This window comes from Setaria viridis, chromosome 9, assembly GCF_005286985.2.
Source record: "Setaria viridis chromosome 9, Setaria_viridis_v4.0, whole genome shotgun sequence".
Taxonomy (NCBI): Eukaryota; Viridiplantae; Streptophyta; class Magnoliopsida; order Poales; family Poaceae; genus Setaria; species Setaria viridis.
Window position 1 is genome coordinate 17,295,155 of NC_048271.2, and position 24,426 is coordinate 17,319,580.

General features: G+C 47.7%; 2 pseudogenes; both read left to right on the forward strand.

The window, feature by feature from the left end:
• Positions 1-403: 403 nt before the first annotated feature.
• On the forward strand, positions 404-3,451 carry LOC140221117 (uncharacterized; annotated as a pseudogene).
• A 1,165-nt stretch (positions 3,452-4,616) lies between these two features.
• On the forward strand, positions 4,617-5,792 carry LOC140221118 (uncharacterized; annotated as a pseudogene).
• The last annotated feature ends 18,634 nt before the right edge of the window (positions 5,793-24,426 follow it).

The following is a 24,426-nucleotide window of genomic DNA, read 5'->3' on the forward strand; positions in this document are numbered from 1 at the left end:
TTTATCTGCATTGTTCGCTTGTCTACTTGGAGATACGTGTGGTAACGTCTGTCAAGACGCTGTGCGAGCATCTATTTAGGGCATGTACAACGGCGTCTTTTTCCTCGTCTCCGTGTTGGCATTTTTGCCGAAACCCCCCCACGCACGCACGGCCCGTCGCCTCGCAAGGTGACGCCCAAGTCCCGTGCTCCGAGGCGGAGGAGACGGCGGCGGCTCCGTTGTACGGCTTCATCTTCTGGAGGCGACGGCGCACTCGGATCCCGCGCGGGAAGCAGCAGATTTGGGCTCCCGCGCGCGCCCAATCCATCTCCGCCCGCCTCTCCCCCGGTCGTAACTTTCCCCCAATCTGCCTCTTCCATCTCCACCTCGCTTTCTCCTCTTCTCCGATTTGGGCGCGCTCGAGATGTCCATGGCGGCCGCAGCTAGGAAGAAGAAGGCATTGGATGCGGCGGCGGCGGCCCCAGCCCGTAACCTCGGTCGCGGTTCATCACCGGCGCCGACGGCTCTCTCTTTCGGTCGTGGTGGCGGCTCGGCGCTGACGGCCCACTCTCTCGGTCGTGGCGGCAGCTGAGCAGCAGCAGCGACCGGTGGTGTCGGCAAGGGCGCGGCGACGACGCCATCCTCCATTGATGGATCCATCAGTGGCTTCCCCAGCTTTTCCTCTTTCCTCATTCACCATCTCAAGCTTGGTTTGATGATCCCTCTTCTCCTGGATCATGGTAATCTCTCTAAACTCAGATCTGTGACACCAAGTTTGGAATGATTTCAATTTACAATCAAGTTTAAGATCCAGTGAAGAATATTAGAAGAATATATGATCCTGTCATACATTCTGCATGAACTGATGTGATATAATGTTATTGACATACATGATGATCTTGATCTCGATCTGCCTCTGGTTTGCATGATGATTGGTCTGTTCAGGATAATTTGTTCGTACGCCTAATTTTTGTGATGGGAAGTGTACCTGATACTTGTTATTGGAATATGGAGGCAAGTGGAGTGCTCAGAATTCTGCGGCTTTTGCATTTGGCATGTTCCTCTCATGGTAGTCGGTCAGGTTTAGTTATGATAAGATATGGTTACTTAGGTGTGTTTAGAATTTACAAGTATATGGTGTCAATTTCCTGTTTATTTCGGCAAGTATGCACTGTATGAATCATGGATTCATGGTTGACATAGGGATGCTTTATTTGGCTGTTAGAACAGAAATTTGATTCTTGTTCTATCATTATCAAATAGTCAGCTCAATTGAAAGGTTCATTTGAAGGAAATTCAGAATGTGGGTTTTATAATTGCTATATCTGTGCAGTGTAGTTTAGTGGTAGCTACATGTGAAGCCATCTGCTTGAAGATTCTTCTAAGTACTATTCTTGCTTTGAGGGCCATGGATGTATGCTCTAAGTTGTGGTTTTCTTACTGATGTGCTACTGATGCATGTTTATGGTGGTACCTTAAGGTCTTCTGTCAGATTATGGTGTAGTGCTTTTGGTCCGAAACTCCTAGTCCTCTGGTGATACTTCAGTCACATGGTTTTGAATGAATCTTGGATTTCAGCTTCTTATCATCTAATGTTCCTTCATTTGCTGGACCATGTGCCCATTTCAGTACCAGCTTTTTTTTTTTTGAAATTGGACCATATGCCAGTTTCCTTCTGTTGTAACTTATTGGACCACTAGCACTATAATGAACAAACAGTGGAGATAGTGTAAAATCCAGATTTGAAATACATTGTAGATGAAAAAACATTAATTTCCATTCATGTCTAGGTCCTTATTGAGGTCTATTTACGGAGTTATTGTAACCAACTTTTAACAATTCTGATGCAACATGTGTTGTAATGAATCATACCGCAAGATGTGTACAGTATGCATTGCGTTACATCCATGCTGAGTTTCTAACCCTTGGGGGTTGGTGCTGTATGCTACTCTTTTAGACACCTGCTGTTCTTTTTTATTTTTAGAGTTAATCATATTTTTTAGGTGCACAGTAAGAGTTTAGATTAAGAGGACACATCAGTATTGTTCTATTGTCTAGTTTTCTATTAAAGAAGTATTATGTGATTCAGATCCTTTCTTCAGTTTTCTTTGACAAAGGTTTATACGACTAGATGACAGTTAAATAGAGCCTTTAAGCATGAACAGAGCCTCAAAAAATATACTTAAATAGATGACAAACAGGGGGTGTTCCATATCTTCTGGAATCAACTAAAGGACATCCTTTTCCTTTTCTATTCTGGTTATCCCTTTTCTGGATATTTTTGTTTTGATAGTATCCTCTCATTGTACATAGTTTTTTTTATATGTTTGATAGCAAGTGAAACTTTGATAGGTGATTGTGCTATATTCTGCAACTTAAAGCTATAGTGGTTATTGTTTGTTTCCTGCAGGGACAAACATCCACATCCATCTGGTGGTTTCATGAGCTACTTCAGAAATCAGCCACACAACTTTCATTTGGTTGGTGCACCTATTCCAACAGCCCTTTGAATAAACTGTCCACCAACAATGATGCAAGTTCACAGCCTGAAGTAGAAATACTTGACAATGACAATGTTAGGACTAAGAAGAGGATCCTATGGACAGAGGAAGAGGATCTTAGATTGATGAGCGCTTGGATAGAACATTCAACAGACTCTACCTGTGGAGCCGATAAGGGTGGTAACCAGTATTGGGGTGAGGTTGTTGAATCCTACAACAAGACTACCCCACCACTTCGAAAGAGAAATCTGAAGCAATGCAAGGATAGATGGCACAAGATTAATAGGTGGACAGACCTCTTTGAATGTGCTTATATAAAGGCTCGCAGAGTATTTACAAGTGGATATTCCGATCAAATGTGGATTGATGCAGCCCACAAGTTCTATGTGGAGGACAACAAAGATGCAAAACTAGGACCCTTTGTTGGGATTGAGGTTTGGAAAATTTGTTGAGAAGTGTCAAAGTGGAAAACATACAATGAAGAGCTGAGGAATGCACGTAAAAGGAAATCATTTCACCTTGAAGAAGAAAGGGGTCAGGAAAGTGATGAAAGTTTGGAAGAGATGCCAAATCGACCAATGGGTCAGAAGGCAGCTAAAAAGGTAGCTCTAGCAGCAAAAGGCAAGTCAAAAGGCTCCAGCAGCGATGATGGTAACTCAAAGGAATCTGCTATTGATCTAGATAAATTAGGTAGATTTAGCAAAATCCAGGAGGAAACAAATGCAAACCGTATGAAGATATTGGAACTGCAGCAGAAGCTATCATCTGAGAAGCTTAAGACCACAAAAGTTGCCCACCTTACTGCACAAGAGACCAAAGAGGGAAAGAAGCTTGAGAAAGAATCAAAGATGATGGAGGCTTATAACAGCCTCATCTTTCAAGATACAAGTTCAATGTCTGATGTGGAAAAGGCGGAGCGAGTTGCTGCCATGAAGTGTCTTAGGAAGGCCCTTTTTCCTAAAAGTGACTGAATAGGTAACTTGAGCAACCTGTCATTGCTATCTTTTATCTGAACATGTCATTGCTATCTTCTATCTAAACATGTCATTTGAATCTGAGTGCTATCTGAGTTGAATGAGAATGTTATTTGAATCTGAATGCTATCTGAGTGTCTTAAGAATTAGACCCTAGTAATATTTTTGGAGATGTAGACAACATTTGTTCTTTAGAACTGGTTGGCGTTGAAATATACAAGATGACCGTTGTTCTTTATTAATTGTGAATCCACTTTGAGAATTATTGTGCTGGTGATAAGATTGTTTCCTTGTGATTCCAGCCTAGTAATATTCTTGGAAGATGAACCTGTGCAATTCAGCATTCTGATTTTATTTCCATTGGTACTGTGACAAGGTACTGCAGGCAAGTGCCTATGCTAGAAGCCTAGAACAGAAGGGATGCAGAATCTGGGAAGAGTTTGAGCAACCTATCATCTGAGTGCTATCTACTATTTACCTGAATGTTATGTACTAGTGAACATGCCATTTCAATTGAATGTTACCTGATTTAGATTAATGCTGTAAGAATCTTTGCTGAGAGGTCATGGCCTGATGGAACATTTGCTATCTATCTATCTATCTGAGTGCACTAGAGCCATATGTCATCTCCTTTAGCGCACATGGACAAGTATCTTTTTATTTTCTGTCAGAAAGGGTGAAGCTCTTCGAGCGCACATGGACATGTATCTGAGTGTGAATCTGAATCTAAATGTGAATGTGCTATCTAAATGTGAATGTGCTATCTAAATCTGAAACGGTGAGCTATCTGAATGTGAATGTGTTATCTAAATGTGAACATGTCATCTGAATGTGAATGTGCACCTATCTGAATGTGAATGTGTTATCTAAATATGAACATGTCATCTGAATGTGAATGTGCACCATACAGATGTTCACCGCATACTATAAATTGGCACCAGTCCACCACAGATATGTTCACTGCATACTAGTTCATTTTCCACTCTAGTTAGTTCCTATGGAGCAAGTTGAGGTGCAACATGCCGAGGACTTTGATCCTGCAGAGGTGTTCACCATAGAAGATATGCTAGCGGAGGATGAAATCTTAGAAGATATGATACAAGAGGAATTGAAGGCCTACATCGATGGAGAAGCATCAACAGTATCTCGCCGTCGCCGACAAACTGGACCGCGCAGGTACATATCGAGGAATCGAGAAGCAGCTCATGATGATCTTGTCGCTAATTACTTCTCTGCAAATCCTATCTACACCGATGAGATGTTCCGTAGGAGATTTAGGATGAATAAGCCATTGTTCTTACGTATCGTGCATGCACTCAGTGATTGGTCTCCTTATTTCACCCAAAGACCCGATGCTACTGGTAGGAATGGACTTTCATCGCTTCAAAAGTGTACCGCGGCTATCAGGATGCTAGCTTATGGAAGCTCGGCTGATCAAGTTGATGAGGTGTTAAAGATAGTTGCAAGCACTTGTTTGGAGATTTTGGGAAAATTTGCTGAAGGGGTGATTGAAAAATTCGGTGAAGAATATCTACGCCCTCCAAGAAGCGATGAACTGGAAAAAATATTAGGAGAAAATGAGGCTCGTGGTTTTCCAGGAATGTTGGGAAGCATCGATTGTATGCATTGGGCATGGAAGAATTGTCCAAAAGGTTGGGCAGGCATGTTCACACGTGGTGATAAAGGCGTTCCTACTATGATCCTTGAAGCGGTGGCAAGTCGGGATCTTCGTATATGGCATGCTTTCTTTGGTACCGCCGGGTCTCAGAATGACATAAACGTTCTAAACAAGTCACCACTGTTCATTCAAGCAATAAAAGGGGAAGCTCTTGCGGTACACTATAATGTAAATGGAACACAATATGACATGGGTTATTATCTTGCCGATAAAATATATCCAGAATGGGTAGTATTTGTGAAGACAGTGACGGCCCCTTAGTCAGCGGAAGACAAATTATTTTCATTGATGCAAGAAGGGGCGAGGAAAGATGTCGAGTGCACATTTGGTGTGCTGCAATCACGCTTTGATATTGGTCGTCGACTAGCAAGGTTATGGAAGCAGGGGGACATTATCAACATAATGCAAGCTTGTGTTATCCTTCACAATATGATAGTGGAAGATGAGAAGGATTCAATTAGAGAAGTCTTGGATTTGAATGAGAATCCAAGTGCGATGATAGTGCTCCCACCTGAAGTGCGTACAAGCGACAACCCTAATCCTACCTTCGCAGAGGTACTTCGTAGAAATTCCACTATCAAATCTCGACCAACACATAGGAAACTCAAGAAGGATCTAATCGAGCACATATGGCAACACTACGGAAACAAAGGAAATTAGATAAAAGACGTTGCATCTATATGAAATATAATTATTATATTGATGATTTTTAAAAATATTGTAATCATGTTGCTCTTATTTATCCTTGATATATTTTCTACCAAATAGCCACATAATGTTATACAAAAATTTATTTATAGTTGATCCTAGCTACATGCAAAGCATTAAACAGTATAGAGACGGACCCCCTGTCTATGGGTCGTATGATCTGTCTTTATACCTGTCTGTATGATAGATTCGAGGCACTTAGAGATGAACACCTATCTGTGGGTTGTACATGCCCTACTGTGAGTAGTTGCGAGCATTAAATGATGCTCCTCCATCTCCCTTGTCCTGGGGGCTGTTTAGTTCCCCCAAACTCCCAACTTTGACACTATGCAAAAAGAAGATTTCCCACCACATCAAACTTGCGGTACATGCATGGAGTACTAAATGTAGACGAAATCAAAAACTAATTGCACAGTTTTGTTGTACTTTACGAGATGAATCTTTTGAGCCTATTAGTCAATATTTGGACAATAATTCACAAATACAAACGAAATGCTACAGTATGCTATAGTGCTACAACAGTGATTTTGCATCTCCAAAGTTGGGCAACTAAACAAGGCCCCGGAGGCGTTGGGTGTTCTCCTCACCAGAGTTGCCGATCGGTAGTGGTCTTCACAAGGAGCGGCGTGACGGTGCTGGGCGGCAGCGAGGCCGTGGCGCTGCAGGCGGCCGGCGGTAGAGCGGCTCGCCCACGGTTGCTAGGCGCGGCATGCGCGCCGTGACATCGCGGCGACGGCTCAAGCAGGAGGTGAGGCCGCGGCTCGCCCATGGTGGCGTACAGGCAAGCGTGCGGGGTGGCAACGAAGCCATGGTGCGGGCCAGCCTGCCAGCGGCAAGGTGGGCTCGTGCTGCCGGAGGAGAGCTCGACGGGTCCAAATCAATGGAGCTCGCCGACGCAGACGCAACATCTCCTTTCTCTTCCTTAATTGTCACCTCTATCTATTGGCTGTGGCCACGGCAGGCAACCCAGCCATTTGGGGGGGGAGGTGTTTCAGCGCCGGCGTCGAGGACTATGGTGTGGCGTTCGAGATTGTAGAGGCCGTCCGATGTGGGGGAGGAGCGAAGCTTGCGGCCGCCGGCCATGCTGGGTTGCGTGGCCTGGGAATTAAGGAGTCGGATGGCGCCTGCAAATTGGAATTCATTGGGTGCAAGGGAGGTTGGGAGCCTGGGACTGGGAGCAGGCGACGTTGGGTCCAGACGTCGGGTCACGCCGTTTGTTGCGTGCGCGAATCTTCAAGAGCCGTGACTGCAAACGATAGCTAGGACGTGCGACGAATTATTTTCGTATATAAACATCTATAATATCAAATAATTTTATTAAATATATCATGAAATAAAGTTTGTCTTAGGATAGAATTAAAATATCTTATATTTTTAAAATGAGGGAGTATGAACAAAGTGGAAATGAAAATTCTCACTCACAACTGCTCTCCATTAGACCCAATTTTATTTTATTGACTTGACACAAAAAACTTTTGGCCCACTTTCTTCCTCCAAGAAAAAAGTCACAAACAATTCTGTTTGGGGCTCACTTCTATATACGTAGCTGCGAGAATGTCTTATTCTATGATGATGTATGGCTGGAATGGATATCCCACTGAAAGTAGAATTCCCCAGACTCTTGAGTGCTGCCTAGTGATAGTTGGGACATAGATGAATGGAACATTTGAGTTCAAAAAAGGCATTTAGACCTAAGGAGGTCTTGGATACCCCGTCGAATAACTAGATACAATCCAATGGGGAGACACATAAAGTTAGTTAGCCATTGCAATATGTGATTTATATGACTAAATCAATTACGGTTTCTTGTCTTTTTAGGGGTTTTGTAAATAGGAGGATGCAAAAACTCTAGTGCAATAGAATGCCCTTGAAACTGAAATTTGTTTATTATGTGACAAGTAAAACGAACGACCTTCGAACTGGTGTGACGCTTAAGATGAAAAAGTGTAAGGGGAATATAAATTGCATCATTTGTGAGTCCCAAAAGTAATCGATCATGTCCTCTTCCCGTATGTTATGGACAAATTAATATTGACCTGCTTCCTTATGGAATAAAAACCCATAAAGCTGACAAAATCTATTTGAATATTAACTTCCTCCGGGTTGTGACAATTATGATTTGGACATTTTTATATTTGCTAGGATAGGTGATGTCAACTACCCGAAACCAATTGACAAAATGTCGATGGAAAAGAACTTTTTGGTGTATTCTTTTGAAATAATGTTTAAAACATTTTTCACTCATAAGCCCTACAAAATCTATTTGAATCTTGGCTTCCTATGGGGTGTGACATGTGATAACTATGATTTGAAGCTATGGGCACCGACCAGAATTAGGCACCCAGCCCCCACGGACAAGGACTGGCGGAGCCATGGAGGCACGCCGAGTAGATTTAGGCGCCCAGCCTCCATGGAGGCACGCCGAGTAGATTTAGGCGCCCAGCCTCCAAAGACGAGAACAGGTAGAGCCGCTGGGGCGCGCCGACCAGATTTAGGCACCCAGCCCCCGAGGACGAGGATTGGCAGAGCCGGTGAGGCAAGCCGAGTAGAATTGGGTGCCCAGCCCCCGAGGATAAGGACTGGCAGGGCCACGGAGGCACGTCGAGAAGAATTAGGTGCCCAGCCTCCCGAGGACAAGGACTAGTAGAGCCACTAGGATGCGCCAACCAGAATTAGGCACCCAACCCCCGTGGAGGAGGACTGGCGGAGCCATGGAGGCGCGCCGAGTAGAATTAGGCGCCCAGCCCCCGAGGACGAGGACTAGCGGAGCCACGGAGACGCACCGAGTAGAATTAGATGCCCAGCCCCCGAGGATGAGAACTGGCAGAGCTACGAAGACGCGCTGTTAAAAATGCAACAGAGATCTCATAGATTCCGTCCCATGCATGCGGCGTTAACGGGAAGACCCGCAAATTTTGCCTGGCACGTTGCGTCGCGATAACGGAAGGCCTGCGATTTCCGTCCGTAACTCACGGCATCATCCCCTTCAAAGGCACGAGGGGTACAGAGCCGTTGTCATTCTTATCTTTAGTACTCTCAGTGCCTCTGCCTTGAGCCCACTGAGCACTTCGCCGTCGCGCTCGTGAACCCTAGGCAGCGCCGCCGCAATCCTCATTCTGCTCGCGCACACGCCTTTGCTGCCGCCTGAGCTGCCGCGCCGCCGCTGCGTCGCTATATGCGCAGTAAAACCCTAGTCCTTTTTAGATCTACATCTCAAGGCCTCGAGCTCGAAGAGATGGCACAACCCAATGCCCCGACGCCTTCCTTGGTGTGGATGAAGTCCATGACGATGCAATAGTGTATCCAATCGTCGACCGTGGCCTCCTCGGTCCGCAAGCGCTGCTCGAGTGGAAGCCCACCGCCGGTTAGGAGTTCCCATCGGAGGACACAGCGGAGGCGGTGGTGTTCACGCCGTTCTTCGAGCGTGGATTCGGGATCCCCACAGGAGACTTCTTCCGCGGCCTCCTCAACTACTACAAGATTGAACTGGTGCACTTGAATCCAAACTCAATCTTGGACATCTCCGTCTTCATCCATCTGTGTGAAGCGTTCTTGGGTATCCCCCCATTTTCATCTGTGGCGCCACTTATATCAACTGAAACACGTGATTACTAAGGGGGAAAATATTGGGTTATTGGGGGTGTTGTTTCTCGCTACGACCCAAGAGGATGCAAGAGTATTTTGATCTGCAATTGAGGGAGTCCAATAAGGGGTGGCATGCTGAGTGGTTCCTCATTGTGAATCAGCATCCCGAGCTACCACCGCGCACGGGGTACGGGCCAGTGTCGATGTCCGAGTGGTCAAATCTTCCCACCTCGGAGGAATAGGTCCAAGTGGATGAATTGCTGGTGAAGATCGCTGACCTGAAGGCACGAGGACTAATAGCCACGACCATTAGTATCAATTTCTGTCAGAGGGCAACGCAACCAATCAAGTACCAAGTGCATCCGTCGTACGAGTACTCGGGACTGGAGGATCCGACCTGGGAGGTCCATGGCAAGGTGCCCAACGAGGAGGTCATCAACAGGGTGTGTGAGTTCTTCAACGGTGTCATCAATAACAGGAACGTCTCTAAAGCCTTCTTGTTGAAAAGGCCATCACCCACCCGGTAAGATTGTCGTCAGCATTGATTTAATGTAGTGTCTATCTGTTTGTGATGTTTCTATCTTGAAGCAATGAATTGACCAGGATGACGTATTTGTTTACTTTTTCCTGGTCCCACTGCCTAGAGGGGTCGAGGCGAGGCCACCCAAGATCTGTCTGACCGATGTGTCGGTTGCACCGCCTGCCGACCTTGATTTGGACTCGGAGTCCTCTTTTGGGTCAGTTGTGAGCACGACAAAAGAGGCCGGCCAGAATCAGTGCACCGAGCAAGTTGGATGGCAGACCTGGTAGGCCGTGCGCAAGCGGGCCCTTCCCAAGGCACCTCAGCCGAGTGGGAAGAGGAAGGTGATGGCCGGCAAGAAGGAGAAAGCCGCATCGAGTATTGCTGCCTCAACCAGGTCGGTGAGTGAGGCAGAGTCCGACGTGCCGACCCCGGCTGCAAAGAACAAGAAGTCAGAGCTTGAGGAGACCACCGCGGCTGACGCGGCACGCCTTAAGGCGGCGTTGAAGGTGAAGATGCTCGGCGGGCTCCGGCGAAGATACAGTGGTGCCGCCGCCACCGTTGCACCCCAAGTACCAAAAGTATAGGAAAAGCACCCTGTAAGTATTGCTTTTTCGTGATGTTCGTGTTGTAGTTGTGGTTACCTGCTAAACTTGTGTGGGTTGCTTGTTGTGTCGGTGATGTAGGACTGGCGTGCGATCTGATGATGGTGGCGTACAATTGACCAGTTGCTCAGCCCAGACCGGGGCGACCAACGGTTGTAGTGAGGATTAGCTGTCGGCCATGGAGGTCGGAGTTGTTGAGGGTGGTCGCACTGAAGAAGTTGCTTCGAGTCCACCACCGCAACAGGATGAGGTCAGCTCCAAGGCTGCCGACGACACCATGGTCAACCCCGAGGTCACGAAGAAGGCAGGGGAGGATGCTCGGGTCAACCCCGAGGCCGAGAAGAAGGCTGCTGAGGAGGCTAGAGCTGACCCTCCGTATGATGAGCTACCCAATGATGACCCGCCGTCGGGGATGACTGCCGAGGAAATTGACTTCGGTGTGATTCATGAAGAGTCTAACCCTGAGGCGTTCTTCGATGACGATCTGGCAGGAGACATGGCGTGGGACAAGGAAGACATGTTCAACCTGCAGAAACTCTCCTTGGATGCTAGCGAGCTGATCCATGTAAGTACACCAGACGATTGTCATTTGATTTCAAATTTCTTTACAGGACTCTGATTGCTGCAGTGCAAACAGAATCTGACCGCCTGAGCGTAGAAGAGGGCGAAGGGTACTCAGAGGGCCGAGCACTATCGCCTAAAGGCGGAGCACCTGGAGGCCAAGCTCGAGAAGGCCAAAGAGGATGTCGACGACCAGCTAGCTCGGCAGAACCTCGAGAAGAAAGTGACTGATGCACTCATGAAAGGTAAATTGTGCTGACCTATTTTAATCAATTTTTTCTTTGGTAACCTTGAAGCTGATGCGATCATGTGTTGGTTACGCAGATTCCATGATGAAAGTAGCCAGACTCTAGCGGAACCTCAAGGAGTGCGAGGACTCCAATGCGTGTCTCCAACAAGAGCATGACACGGCGGTCAAGCATGAGTATGCAGTATCGCAGAAGCTGGCTTATGAAGCCAAAGCGCGCAAGGAAACTGAGCATTGCTTAGAAGCTGCTGTAAGTAATCTTCAGAATGACCAACGTGTAATTGCAGGGCAAGAGGTAGAGCTTCAGGAGCTACGGAAGGCAGCCGGCTATGTGATGGACATGGTCCAACCAGACGTTGACCCATCCGCAGCAACGCCACTTTTGGGCAGTTTGAAGGCCGCACCTGGTCGACTCAAGACGTTGCTGAAAGAAACTGTTGTGGAGTGCATTAAGAGCACCTTTGCTTTCATACTATTGCATTTCCCCAAGCTGGAGTTGGAGCGCGCTGTGACAGGAGTTGCGGCCGACTTCAACGAGGAGTGGATTCCCGAGCTAGCCGAGCAATATCACGATGCGGCAGAAACCATTGTGAATGACCTGGACCTGTAGGGAAAACATTTAAGGTGTATCAAAATGTTTGGTGAATCATTGAATGCAATGCTTTTAATTATTTTGATGAAGGGAAACTCCATCCCTCCCTTGGTGTATACGATAGGACAACGTTTAGCTGAGGCCTGTTGCTTCTAAGCACCTAGCCTCTCCTGACCAGCGTCCTGCTGAGACCGGATCTTGAGCTTGTAGGTGAGGTGAACGCGAGGTTGTCTAGGTTTCGCTAGCTAGGACACCGACCACACGAGTTAGTCTTATAGCCTTGAGAGGGGGAGGAGAGAATGGCGTGACCCAGAGGTCGGCTCCAGTGGGAAGCCCATGAGCTTATGACCGAGCGGGCTGCTGAATAGGTCGGACAGCCCCCGAGTGTTAGGAACAGCTCGGGAAGGAGAATAGTAAGGCAGTAGGTACGTAGAAAAGGACCACAGGGGTTTTATTTATTCAATATAAAAGAGAAACAGAGTACATAGCTTTATATATCTAAGGGTAGAAGCGCCGTAGATGCTCGATGTTCCACGGATTTGGGAGGCTGGAGCCGTCTGCCCATTGTAGTCGGCAGATGCCTGGCTGGATGACTTCTTTGACGATGAAGGGGCCTTCCCAGGGGCGGCCAACTTGTGCATGTCTTTGGTGGACTGGACCCGGTGAAACACCAAATCACCAACGTTGAAGGAGCGTTCCCTGACATTTCGATTGTGATAGCACCATATTTGCTGCTCATGCTGTGCATGCTGGATAAGGGCCACCACATGATGCTCTTCAAGGCTATCGATGTCGACCCGCCGACTTTTTTCTGCCTCGCCCTACTCATAGTTTTAGTTACGTGGGGCGCCAAAGGCCACGTCAGATGGTAGGATGGCCTCTAAGCCGTACACCATGAAGAAAGAGGTGTAGCCGGTAGCCCGACTCTTTTGTGTTCGCAGGCCCCGGATGACATGGGGAACTCATGTAGCCACTTGGTAGCGTATTTGGACGTGTCATCAAAGATGCGTGACTTGAGGGACTGGAGGACCATCCCATTTGCGCGCTCCACCTGACCATTGTAGCGCGGGTGAGCTGCTGAGGAGTAGTATACATCGATGAGGTTGTCTTGGCAAAAGTCCTAGAACTCGAAACCTGTGAATTGTGCGCCAAGGTCAGTAATGATTCTGTTAGACACTCAAAAGCGGTGCATGATTTCCTCCACAAATTGAGCTGCTTTAGCCGACTCGATGCTGGTGATAGTCTTGACCTCAATCCACTTTGTAAATTTATCAACCGCCACGAAAATATGCGTGTAGCCGCCCGGAGAGGTTTTGAATGGTCTGACCATGTCCAGCCCCCAGCATGCAAAAGGCTAGGATGGTGGGATGGTGAGCAGGGCCTGAGTTGGAAGGTGCTGCTATTTGGAGAAAAATTGATAGCCTTGCATCTTTGGACGAGCTCCTTTGCATCGGTTATCGCTATTGGCCAGTAAAATCCAGAGCGGAAGGCTTTGTCGACCAAAGTGCCCGAGGTGGTGTGGTTGTCACATGTTCCTGAGTGAATTTGATGCAAGAGTTCAATACCCTCGCTGCGCAGAATGCACTTCATCAGAATTCCTGTAGATGCAGCTTTTTTGTAGAGCTCATTTCCGATGACAACGTAGTTTGTGCTCCGCTAAGCTAGTTTTTCATGCTCTATCTTATCTTCTGGCGCCATCTGGTCGGTGATCAAGGCTATAAATGGGGCGCACCAATCTTCTTCTGCCTCAATCATCATGATGTCAGTGGGTTTAGGGTCAGCCGGGGCTTGAGTGCCAGCGTCGTTGGCTTGGTCCGGGTCTAGGATTTTGATGGAAGGTTTCCGGAGATCTTGTACAAATACGCCGACCGAAACCTGCACACGCTTAGAGCCGAGCTTGGACAGGACATTGGCGGTGACGTTATGGTCCCTGGGGACATGATGGAACTCGAGACCGTCAAAGTGGGCCTCAAGCTTGTGGATTTCCGCGCAGTAAGCGTCCATGGATTCCTTGGTGCAATCCTAGTTCTTGTTGACTTGCTCGATTACAACCTTGGAGTCGCCATAAGCAAGGATGCGCTTGATTCCGAGGGAAACGGGGATGCAGAGGCCGTGGATGAGAGCTTCGTACTCGGTGCCATTGTTGGTGGCTTTGTAGTGGATCTGGAGCATATACTTGAGCTGCTCGCCTTTTAGGGATATGAAGAGGACCTCTGCACCGGCTCCTTCGAGGTTTAGGGCACCGTCAAAGTACATGGTTCAGTGTTCTAGCCTCTCAAGGGAGGACGGCTTCTGGATCTCCGTCCACTCTACCATAAAGTCAGCCAGGATCTGTGATTTGTTCACATGATCTGGGCAGAAATCAAGGTCAAAATCGCTTAGCTCCATGGACCACATGACAACTCAGTCGTTGACATCCCTACTGTGGAGAATTTCACCAATAGGGAACGAGGATACCACACAGATCTTGTGCGCCTGGAAGTAGTGATGCAACTTTCTTGATGACATCAGCACCACATAGAGCAATTTCTGAACCTGGGTATAACGGATCTTGGAATTTCTAAGGACTTCACTAATGTAATACATCGGTCGTTGCATCACATAAGCATGACCGGGTTCCTAGTGCTCCACAACTAGCACGGTGCTGACAACGTGTGTTGTTGCGGAGATGTAGAGGTACAACCTTTATTGCTCGGCCAGAGCCGTCATGATGGGAGGTGTGGTGAGGAAAGCCTTGAGCTCTTCGAGTGCCTTGCTGGCCTCGTCATCCCACACAAATTTGTCTGTTGTTTTAAGGAGCTTGAAGAAGGGTAGACCTTTTTATCCAAGTTTGCAAATGAAGCGGCTAAGGGCTGCCATCATACCAGTAAGTTTCATGACGTCCTTCTTGTTAGATGGTTTCATCATATTTATGATTGCATCCACCTTGATGGGGTTGGCCTCGACGCCTCGCTGGCGGACCATGAAGCTCAGGAGCTTTCCAGACGGAACACCAAAGACACACTTGCCTGGGTTAAGTTTTCAGCGGTAGGCTCGGAGGCTGTTGAAGGTCTCCTCGAGGTCAGCTATGAAGCTTTCCTCATCCTTTGTCTTGACAACTACATTGTCAACATAAGCCTCGATGTTCCTGAGTAGCTGTGTTGTGAGGCAGCCCTAGATTGCCTTCTGGTAGGTGGTGCCGGCATTTTTTAGCCCAAAGGTCATGGTGTTGTAGCAGTAGATGCCGAAGAGCATTATGAACGCCGTCTTGTCTTGGTCGGCCGGATCAAGGGCACTTTGGTGATAGCTCGAGTAGCAGTCGAGGAAGCAGAGCAGGATTCTCCCCGCCGTAGAGTTTACGACTTGGTCCATACGCGGAAGAGGGAAGGGGTCCTTAGGGCAGTGCTTGTTCAGGTCGGTGTAATCAATGCACATTTTCCATTCATCGGTTTTCTTTCTTACAAGGACTGGGTTTGCTAACTAGTCAGGATGCTTACATTCACGGATAAATCCGGCAGCTAGGAGTTTATTTAATTCTACCCTAATGGCCTCCTTGCAATCGTGGGGGAACCGATGAAGTTTTTGCTTGACCGGCTGTGCAGTCCTGCTCAAGTCCAAGGAGTGCTCAGCCAGCTCCCTCGGGACACCGAGCATATCAGAGGGCTTCCATGCGAATATGTCTGAGTTTTCCTGGAGGAAACTGGTGAGCGCGAGTTCCTATTTCTCTGAGAGGTCGGCCTCTATGAGGGCCGTCTTGGTCGGGTCTTCAAGGCTGAGGCAAATCTTCTTGACTCTGGGGTTAGGCTGCAGTGCCGTGGAGGTTGGCTCCTTCTCAGGAATCATTAGCTCGTCCTTGCTTATCTTCTGGGCCTTGGCTACCATAGCGGTAGCCTTAGCTGATAACTTGAGGGCTTCTGCAAGTTGCACTGCTTCGGTGTCGCATCTGTACAATATCTCCACATCGCCATAGATGGAGAGGAATCCATTTGGGGCCAGCATCTTGAGGACAATGTAAGTGTGGTGTGGGATTGCCATAAACCTCACCAGCAAAGGCCTGCCAAGAATAGCATGGTAGGAAGTCTTGAAGTTTGCTACCTCGAACGTGAGATGCTCCGTGTGGTAATTGGCCTGTGTGCCAAAAATGACCGGCAAAACAACTCGGCCAATGGGGTCAGATCCTTTGACAGGGACGATGCCATAGAAGGATTCTTCACAGGGCTGGAGCTACTCAAAGTCGAAGTCCATACGCTTCAAGATCTCGGTGAAGATGATGTTGAGGCCGTTGCCACCGTCAATCAGCACCTTGGGGTGTAGGGCCCGATCTATGGTCAAGCACACCACCAGCAGGTAGGACCCAAGATCTAGGTTGTGGACCCAATAATCTTGCCTGGAGAAAGTTATGGACTGTTCTGACCAGCGCAGATACTAGACCAGCTGTATAGAGATATAGTGCACCTCTCGCTGGCGTAACTTCTGTTGGCGGTTGCTACAAAAGGCGTTATGACCACCCATGATGATGTTGACTTGGCGCTCCAGTCGCTGGAAGTCTCCGCTCTAGTCAGCACCGGGCCGTTGCGCGTCTTGATGTGGTTGGTCACGGCGCTCCTGTCTGTTCTGATTATCACGGTTGTCGTGCCTGCTATTACTGCGATCATCGTGATCATCGCGGTTGTCATGATAGCGACCATTGCGGTCGTCATGGTCACCGTTGTTGCGGTTGTCACGGTCGTTATGGCGGTAGTCTTGGTTGTCGTTGTAGTGATCGTCACGATTGATGCTTGTTGTTGTTTTCCCGGCAATAGTCGTTGCAGCGAGGTCGCTTGTATTCCCCCGGGGCACCGAGCTCTTTCTTCAGGACTACGCAATCTCGGAGAGTATGATGTGCGTTCGTGTGGAAGGGGCATGGAGCACTAAGGGTTCCATCAAATTCTTCTTGGTTGAAAGTGGTCGGCCTGGCGAGATCCCCTTAAGCAACGTAGACCTCTAGGGCCCTTTTTTGAAGTCGGGGCTTTGGGCGTGCTTGGGGTTCGTCATGGATTGGATGATCATAGTCGTTAGCCGGGCGGTGTTTAATGTTCTGGAACTGAACTTTTGTCGCCTCTTCGATGTCAGCTTGTCTATTGACATCTTCCATCATCTGCCTAACTGTCTTTGGGGCAGCCTCATACAACTTCTCAAACATGGGGTGGCTCGTCAAGCCGAAGCAAAAATACCAGATGCTATCACGGTCTTCGATGCCAGTCAATCTGTTGCGGTTCTCGAAGAAGTGGTTGGCGAATTCTCGAATAGTTTCGCCTATCTTTTGGCGGACTTGGCCAAGTTTTTCCCTATTGCCAGGTCAGTTGTAGGTGGCCTGGTAATTCTAGGTGAAAGCTCTAGCGAGATGACCCCAACTGTCGATGGTTTTCGGAGGAAGATTCTCCAACCACAGGAGTGGAGTGGGACCCATCTCCACTGGGAAGTAGGCGGCCATCTCGTCGTAGGTGCCATTGGCGGCTATCACCACGGTACTGTATGTCTTGAGCCAGATGGTGGGGTCAGATCGACCATCATATTTTTTGTTGATGACCGGCTCGAATGTGGCCAGCCAATCAACAGCCTTGAGGCGTGGGGTGAAAGCAGCAAAACTGTTGATTGCCGTGTCATCGTCAAGGTAGTACTGGACGGGAGGAGCCCTACTGTGTCCGATGTAGTTGTGTCTGGGCGGGTAGTAGGCATCCTCGGGAGCACCATACATGTAGTCGTAGTTGCATCTAGGCGGGTTGTAGGCATCTTCAGGGGTGTTGTACGCACGGTCGTAGTCGGCGCGATGACACATCTGATCATCCTGGTGATGTCAATCCTCACGCTCTGCATCGCGGTTGGGCACAGGAGCGCCATAGTCGCAATCGTACTCGGCACGGAGATAGAGCTCATTCTCGTCGTGCTCATTGTGGCGATTATTGAGGTCGGCACGGATGTCATGGTTCTCATAAAGATCACGAAGCTCATCACGAAGATCACATTGCCGTCATGTTCGGCCATGATCGTCAGCTCCGCCTCTCCCACCATGATGGCGGTTATCGTTGTTGTCGCGCTGTCGGTTATTGTTGACGGGCGGGTTGGCGTTGTTATTCACCGGTGGATTGGCGTCAATTTTGACATGTGGGTTTGTAGGCTGGATAGCATTTTGCTCTACCTCTTCTTCGTGGATTGGCTCCAGCCAACCACCTGGGCGGTCGTCTCGGCGGTGGTCAGATCTGCTTTGCCCAGAGCAGGTTCGAGAGTACCTGGAAGATGTGGACCAAGAATGTGCCAGTCGGTTGTTGATCTACTCCTCGATCTAGGCATTGGCGACTTGGAGTCGCGCCTGACTCCGTCGTATTTGATCTGAATCTGGAAAGATTTCTAGCTCAGCAAAGGTAGCCCCCAGATTGGCCTGGGGTGTGGCGAAGACATTGTGGGCGGCCTGCTCGAGGTCGGCTAGTAGATTGTGGGCACGTACAGGGCGCCTGCATTTTTCTCGAGTGCCACCTTGGTCGGCGTTGTCGTGGTCATTGCGCGGTTGCTGGCGCTGATCACCTGCTGCATTTGTGTTAGCAATAGGTTGCTGTTGGGTGTTGGTTTGCTCCTGTTGGCGTCGTGCTGCGCGGTTTTGGTTTCTGGCATTACGGCCTTCTTCTTGAGGCTCCATTTCGCCATCTCGAGGTGGCTCGTCAGTGGAGACCATGAAAGCTTCACGATCTGACATGGAGGAGTTACTCTCATCGTCACTTCCATAGGGATTTGGTGTTAGAACAATGCGAGGCACTTGGAATTCACCATAGTCCGGAAACTGGGCTGGTTTGGGCGGGTCTTCAGATTGGATCTGGAAAACCTGATCAAACTTGGCGGAGTACTTGGCGGCCGAGTTCCGTAGACCAAAGGGGACGTGGGACGGACCTTGCACCGACCTGGTTTCATGCAGCACCACCTCAGACAGCTCTATGCACTTAGAGATAGTCCTACTGATGCGATCTAGCCTCGCGATCAGGTCAGAGGGCATGAGGGGCGGGCGCCAACGAGTAGATCTAGAACGTTCTTGGAGAGAGAGAGAGAGAGAGAGAGAGAGAGTTCGTTGACCTGTTGGGTGAGCGGTATGACGATCCTTGTATGGACAACTTGTCCCACCGGAACAAATCCGGCGGGAGCCAAGCTGGTAGCTAGACTCCGAGTTGACGAAAGTTGTCGAGTCAACAGGAGTTGCCGAGTTGACAGAAATCGCCAAGTCGACGGGAATCGCCGAGTTGATGAAAAAAGCGGTCGGATCGGAACCCACCAGCATGGTCCCCAATTGAATTTGGACCGGGTTGACCAAGAGTTCCTTCATGCACTCGGGGAAAACAACACCGGAACAGGACACCATCAAGGTCGCAGAAAAGGATCTCGCAACCATCCCTACCTGGCACGCCAACTATCGGATTTATAAGCCTAGTAGTCCACTAGGGGGTTACCCAAGTGGTTGATTTGTAGGTGAGGGCGATTGCGAAACCAATAATTCGAAGGTGATCATGAGAACACGAAGGAGACACGAGGGTTTAAGACATGTTCGGGCCTCCAGAGAGTAATACCCTACGTCTTGTATGTTGGATTGTATTGCTCAAGATTGATCTGATTGCCTCGGGAGGCTCCCTTAGCCGCCTTATATAGGCTGACGACCAAGAGTTACAAGTCGGTTTGAACTTAATCTACTCGGTAGTTACATGGAAGGTAATCTAAGTCGGATTACAATGCGCGTCCCATGATATCCGGGCAGATTTGAACTGTCTAGTTGTCTTGATGTGTATTCCAAGTAACTTCATGTCCTCGGCTCGCACAGCCTGATCAGGCGGGCCCACTTGTCAGGTCCGATCAGTATCCTGGTCGGTGGTGACCCGTGGGGTACCCATATCCCTCACTCGACTTTTTCCTTTGGTTGAATTAACCAGCACGAGCTGGCACATAAGCCATCGTGCGAATCGGATTACTGCTAGAGTCGATTCCCGTTCGGAGTCCGCAACATGACCACTAGTTATCACGCTGCCCTATCCAAATCATAATACGATACGGATACGATCGAGGATCCCGACTACTACTCGGACCCGGGCGAGGAGACTCCTTTATCAGGTCCACAGCATGACTTGTTAATCACATCAACTCCCCAAGGTAGATTCGTCTACTGGCCCAACATGAGGCCACCCGCTCTTGCCAAAGACGATGATTCATGCCACATCGCCTACCTTGACACTCTCTCGTACCAAGACGAAACTCCTTTATCGTCCATCTACGAGGAAGGCAACACCACGGAGGTCATCACCTCAAGCTTAGGAAGCTATTCCCCAGAACGAGAACTCTTCGCTCTCATTACTGGACAAGAGGACGAAGATGACGAGCAACGACATAGAAACTCGCGACATGAGCATCACCCAGATGATGTCTTGCAGGATGAGCTCACCACCAATGTTTTCGGAGAAGAGCTTGAAGCTCAAAGAACTCAACGACGAGCGAGAAACGCTGCAAGAGTAGAGCGTCGCCGCTGCCTTGTAGCAGACCTACCAATCCAGAACCTGGATAACGTCTTTGAAGCAGTTCAAATGTGTCACCATGGTACTCCCCTATCTACCATTGCGTCTATTGATCTCATCACCCGCGCGATGCCTCAGAATAAGTACACAAGATAGTTGGCTTAACTGACGGAACTCGCGTATGAACAACTCGATCAACAGAACCTGATACAATCAATCCAATGTTCCACATCCCAGCGTAGTCAACATGGCAGCAGCCATAGAGGCTCTCCATCTAGACCAAGTCAACTCGATGGTGCCAGACCAAGCCAAGCTGGAGCCGAAGGTAGTCGGGCAGGACCCTCGGGAGGCTGTGGCCACCGTGGGGCTAACCCAAAACTGAACGCCTAGCAGAAGACCTCCGCAACAAGATCAACGCCAGCCACGACGCCCGTACCATCATCGACAGACGGCGCCGCGAGCACAAGCAAGAAGCCGCACACTCAGGAGATGATACTGACGGGTTCCCTACCTTCTCAAGACGTGTGAGGAGGATAATTCTACCCGAAAAGTTCAAACCTCCGGGTATCATCAAGTACGATGGGAAACATGACCTAATCCAATGGCTCTGGTGCTACTCACTGTCAGTACAAACAGCTAGGGAAAATGACAATACTAAAGTCATCTACTTCCCCATCTGCATGGAGGTGGCGCCACTCACGTGGCACGAATCGTTGGACAAGAACTTGATCGACTCATGGAAGGACCTCAAGGTAGTGTTCACCAACAACTACGCAGGGGCAATGCAGCATCCTGGCAATAGGATCGACTTGTCTCAAGTAAATAACAAGAAGGCGAGATCCTGCGGAGTTACTTATGTTGCTTCTTCGACAAGAAGGGCACAATCATGGATGTCATGGAGCGTGACATTATTGACTGCTTCCAGAACGGCCTCCACGATCGCCGGATGTTCCAGGATTTTAGCAGAAGACGCCCCGCTGATGTTACATCTCTCCATGATCATGGTAAAGGCATGGACAGATGAAGAAGATAGGGAAATTGAAAGGTTCGAATCCAATCACAACAAGGGTCAGAATAACAACAATCAAAACAATGGCCAACACAACGACAAGAACCGCAACAATCGCCTCAACAATGACAACTAGAATAACTACTCTGGAGGTCACAACCGCAAGCGCAAGCCAGACAATACTGTCGTGGCAATTTCACAGTCGTCCAAGAAAGGTGGCGGCAAGAATCAAGACATGCCCTCATTCAATGAGCTCCTGAAGAAACAGTGCCCGTGGCACCTATACCACAAGCCCTCTACGATAGATTGTTTTAGTATACCAAGAGTGATGAAGAACTTGCCAGAGCCTTCTGGCACCAAAGACAGGGGCAAGGTCAAGGAAGATGAAGATGATGGTGACAATGGCAAATTCAAGAACTCATCCAACACTGTCAACGTCATCTTCAGTGGAACCCCGGGCACTGCTACTAAGCGGTCCCAGAAGCTCACTCTTTGAGAGATAATGTCTATTAAACCTGTGACACCAACGTTCCTCAAATGGTCTGAGGTGCCAATTACCTTCTCTAGGAAGGTAGCCCCTCATTCTGGATCCGATTGTTGCTGACTCCAGACTTACTAAAGTACTCATCAACGACGGTAGCGGTCCCAACGTCCTGTTCACCAAAACACTGAAGAAGATGGGCCTCGATATCACCGATATACTCACCCCAACGAACTCTCCGTTCTATAGGATCGTCCCAGGCAACGTGTTGTACCCCTTGGACATGTGATTTTGCCAGTTAGCTTTGGTACCAAAGAACACTACCGGATAGAATACATCCACTTCGAGGTAGCGGACTTCGAAACATCGTACCACGCCATCCTCGGAAGACCAGCATTGGCCAAATTCATGGCCATCCTACACTACGTGTACTTAGTACTCAAGATGCCTGGACCCAAGGGTGTACTCTCCCTGTGCGGAGACTTGAAGAGACCGTATGATTGCGACACAGAAGCCGTGGAGCTAGCAGCAACTATCCAAGTACCAAACTCTATGATGCAAGTTTTTGTCGCATCCAAGAAGTTGTCCTCGTCAGAACTCAAAATCCCAGAAAATAAGTCGGGGGCAACCAAGGTCAAGACAGTAAGTGAAGTAGATCCATTGACCTTGAGACTGGCAATGGCTCCAAAATAGCTCTGATCATCACAAGGCGGGATCCTAAATAGGAAAGCACGCTCATCAGCTTCCTCCGGGCCAACCAAGACATCTTCGTGTGGTACCCAACTTTTTGTGCCCCTATTTGCAATCTGTGTACAGCAATTTTTTATGACCATCTAACATACGCTCAAACTTTTTTGATTCCTGTCACATTCTTGCAGTCTTCCTTTGCATCTCGCAACACCTGACCTAGATAATCGATAGGACCTTCTGCCTCACCCATCTCTTCTTCAGCCTTACCCATTGGAGCATCTGCAAAGGCACCTCGTTTAATTCAGTTAGGAATGTTGTCATCTTCTTCATCATCATCGTCTTCCATCATAACTCATCTTTCTCTGTGCTTGGTCCAAACAAAATAGTTAGGCATGAAACTAGAACTGTATATGTGGGTGTGGATAGTTTTTCTGGATGAGTAATCCTTCTCATTTTTGCAATTTCTGTGTGGATAACAAATGAAACTAGACAGCAGTTTGTTGGATTCTGTCGGATCCAGAAAATTACGCAAACCATTAATATACTTCATGGAGCGTTTGACTGCGTTGTACATCCATTGCCGATTCATCTACAAAGTATTACCAAACCAAAAATATTCTAATCATCCATAGAATTATACATGAAATATAATAAACATGATACAAATACCATTAAACTCAAATGCTGCTAAAAGTTTAGATAGAAATACACAAATTTAAATTTCAGATCCAAACAACATGATACACTACGACAAACTCAAATGTCGCTGAAAGTTTAGATAGAAATACACATTTAAATTTCAGACCCAAACAACATGATACACTACAACAAACCATCCACTGAGTAGTATCCAGAGGACTTTAAGCATTCTTAGGCGGCGAAGACGAAGTTTTGCTAACCCAGCCTCATCCTGTGATTTATTGTGCCTCCTGCAATGGTAGTACTAAGTGGACCTAAAACACCCGCGACTGGTGGTGGAGCATAACGACCACCAAAAGACCACCAAAAGGAGTTTCCTGACCCGCCACAACAGCATCTTCATGATATCTTTGCAAATAATGAAACATTGCTCTCTCCCATGTGCTCATTTTCTTCGGCTTATCACGAGGGCCAACTATGGTTTTCCCCTTGCCGCGAGAGGAACAATGATCGCCCCCACCATCGCCACTAACTCCAGCAGCAGTAGCCATCTCTATGTACCATAATTTATTTATTAACCCATATTTGCAAATGAATAAACTATGAACAAATTATATTTTTCCCACAATTTATTTAGCTCAAACATAACATATAAATGAAAAGTTTCTTCATTGTAGCTTATTCTAAAAATGACTAATTATGTACCTCTATTTCATCATATTATCTTTATGTACCATAATTTATCTCGCTCATATTTGCAAATGACTAAAATATGAACAAATTATATTTTTTCTCATAATTTATTTAGCTCATATTTGTAAAGACTAAACTATGAAATTGTTCCTAACCTCGTATCAATTTCTTTGACTAATACGAAACATAGCATCCAAAAATTGTAGATTATTCTAAAAATCATAAATATGAGCTCTAAATAACACATGCATATAAATGAAAAATTTCTTCATTGTACTTTATTCTAAAAATCACAAATTACTCTACCTCTAAAATATAAAATTTAGTATACTAACCATGTGGTTATCAAGGGAGGATGAGGTTCTAACATTTAGAACACTTGAATGAGTGAAATCCCCACGAAATGGTGTTCAATCTGGCAGCACCTCCCCTATGGCGCCATGGATAGAATGAAGTCCGAGCT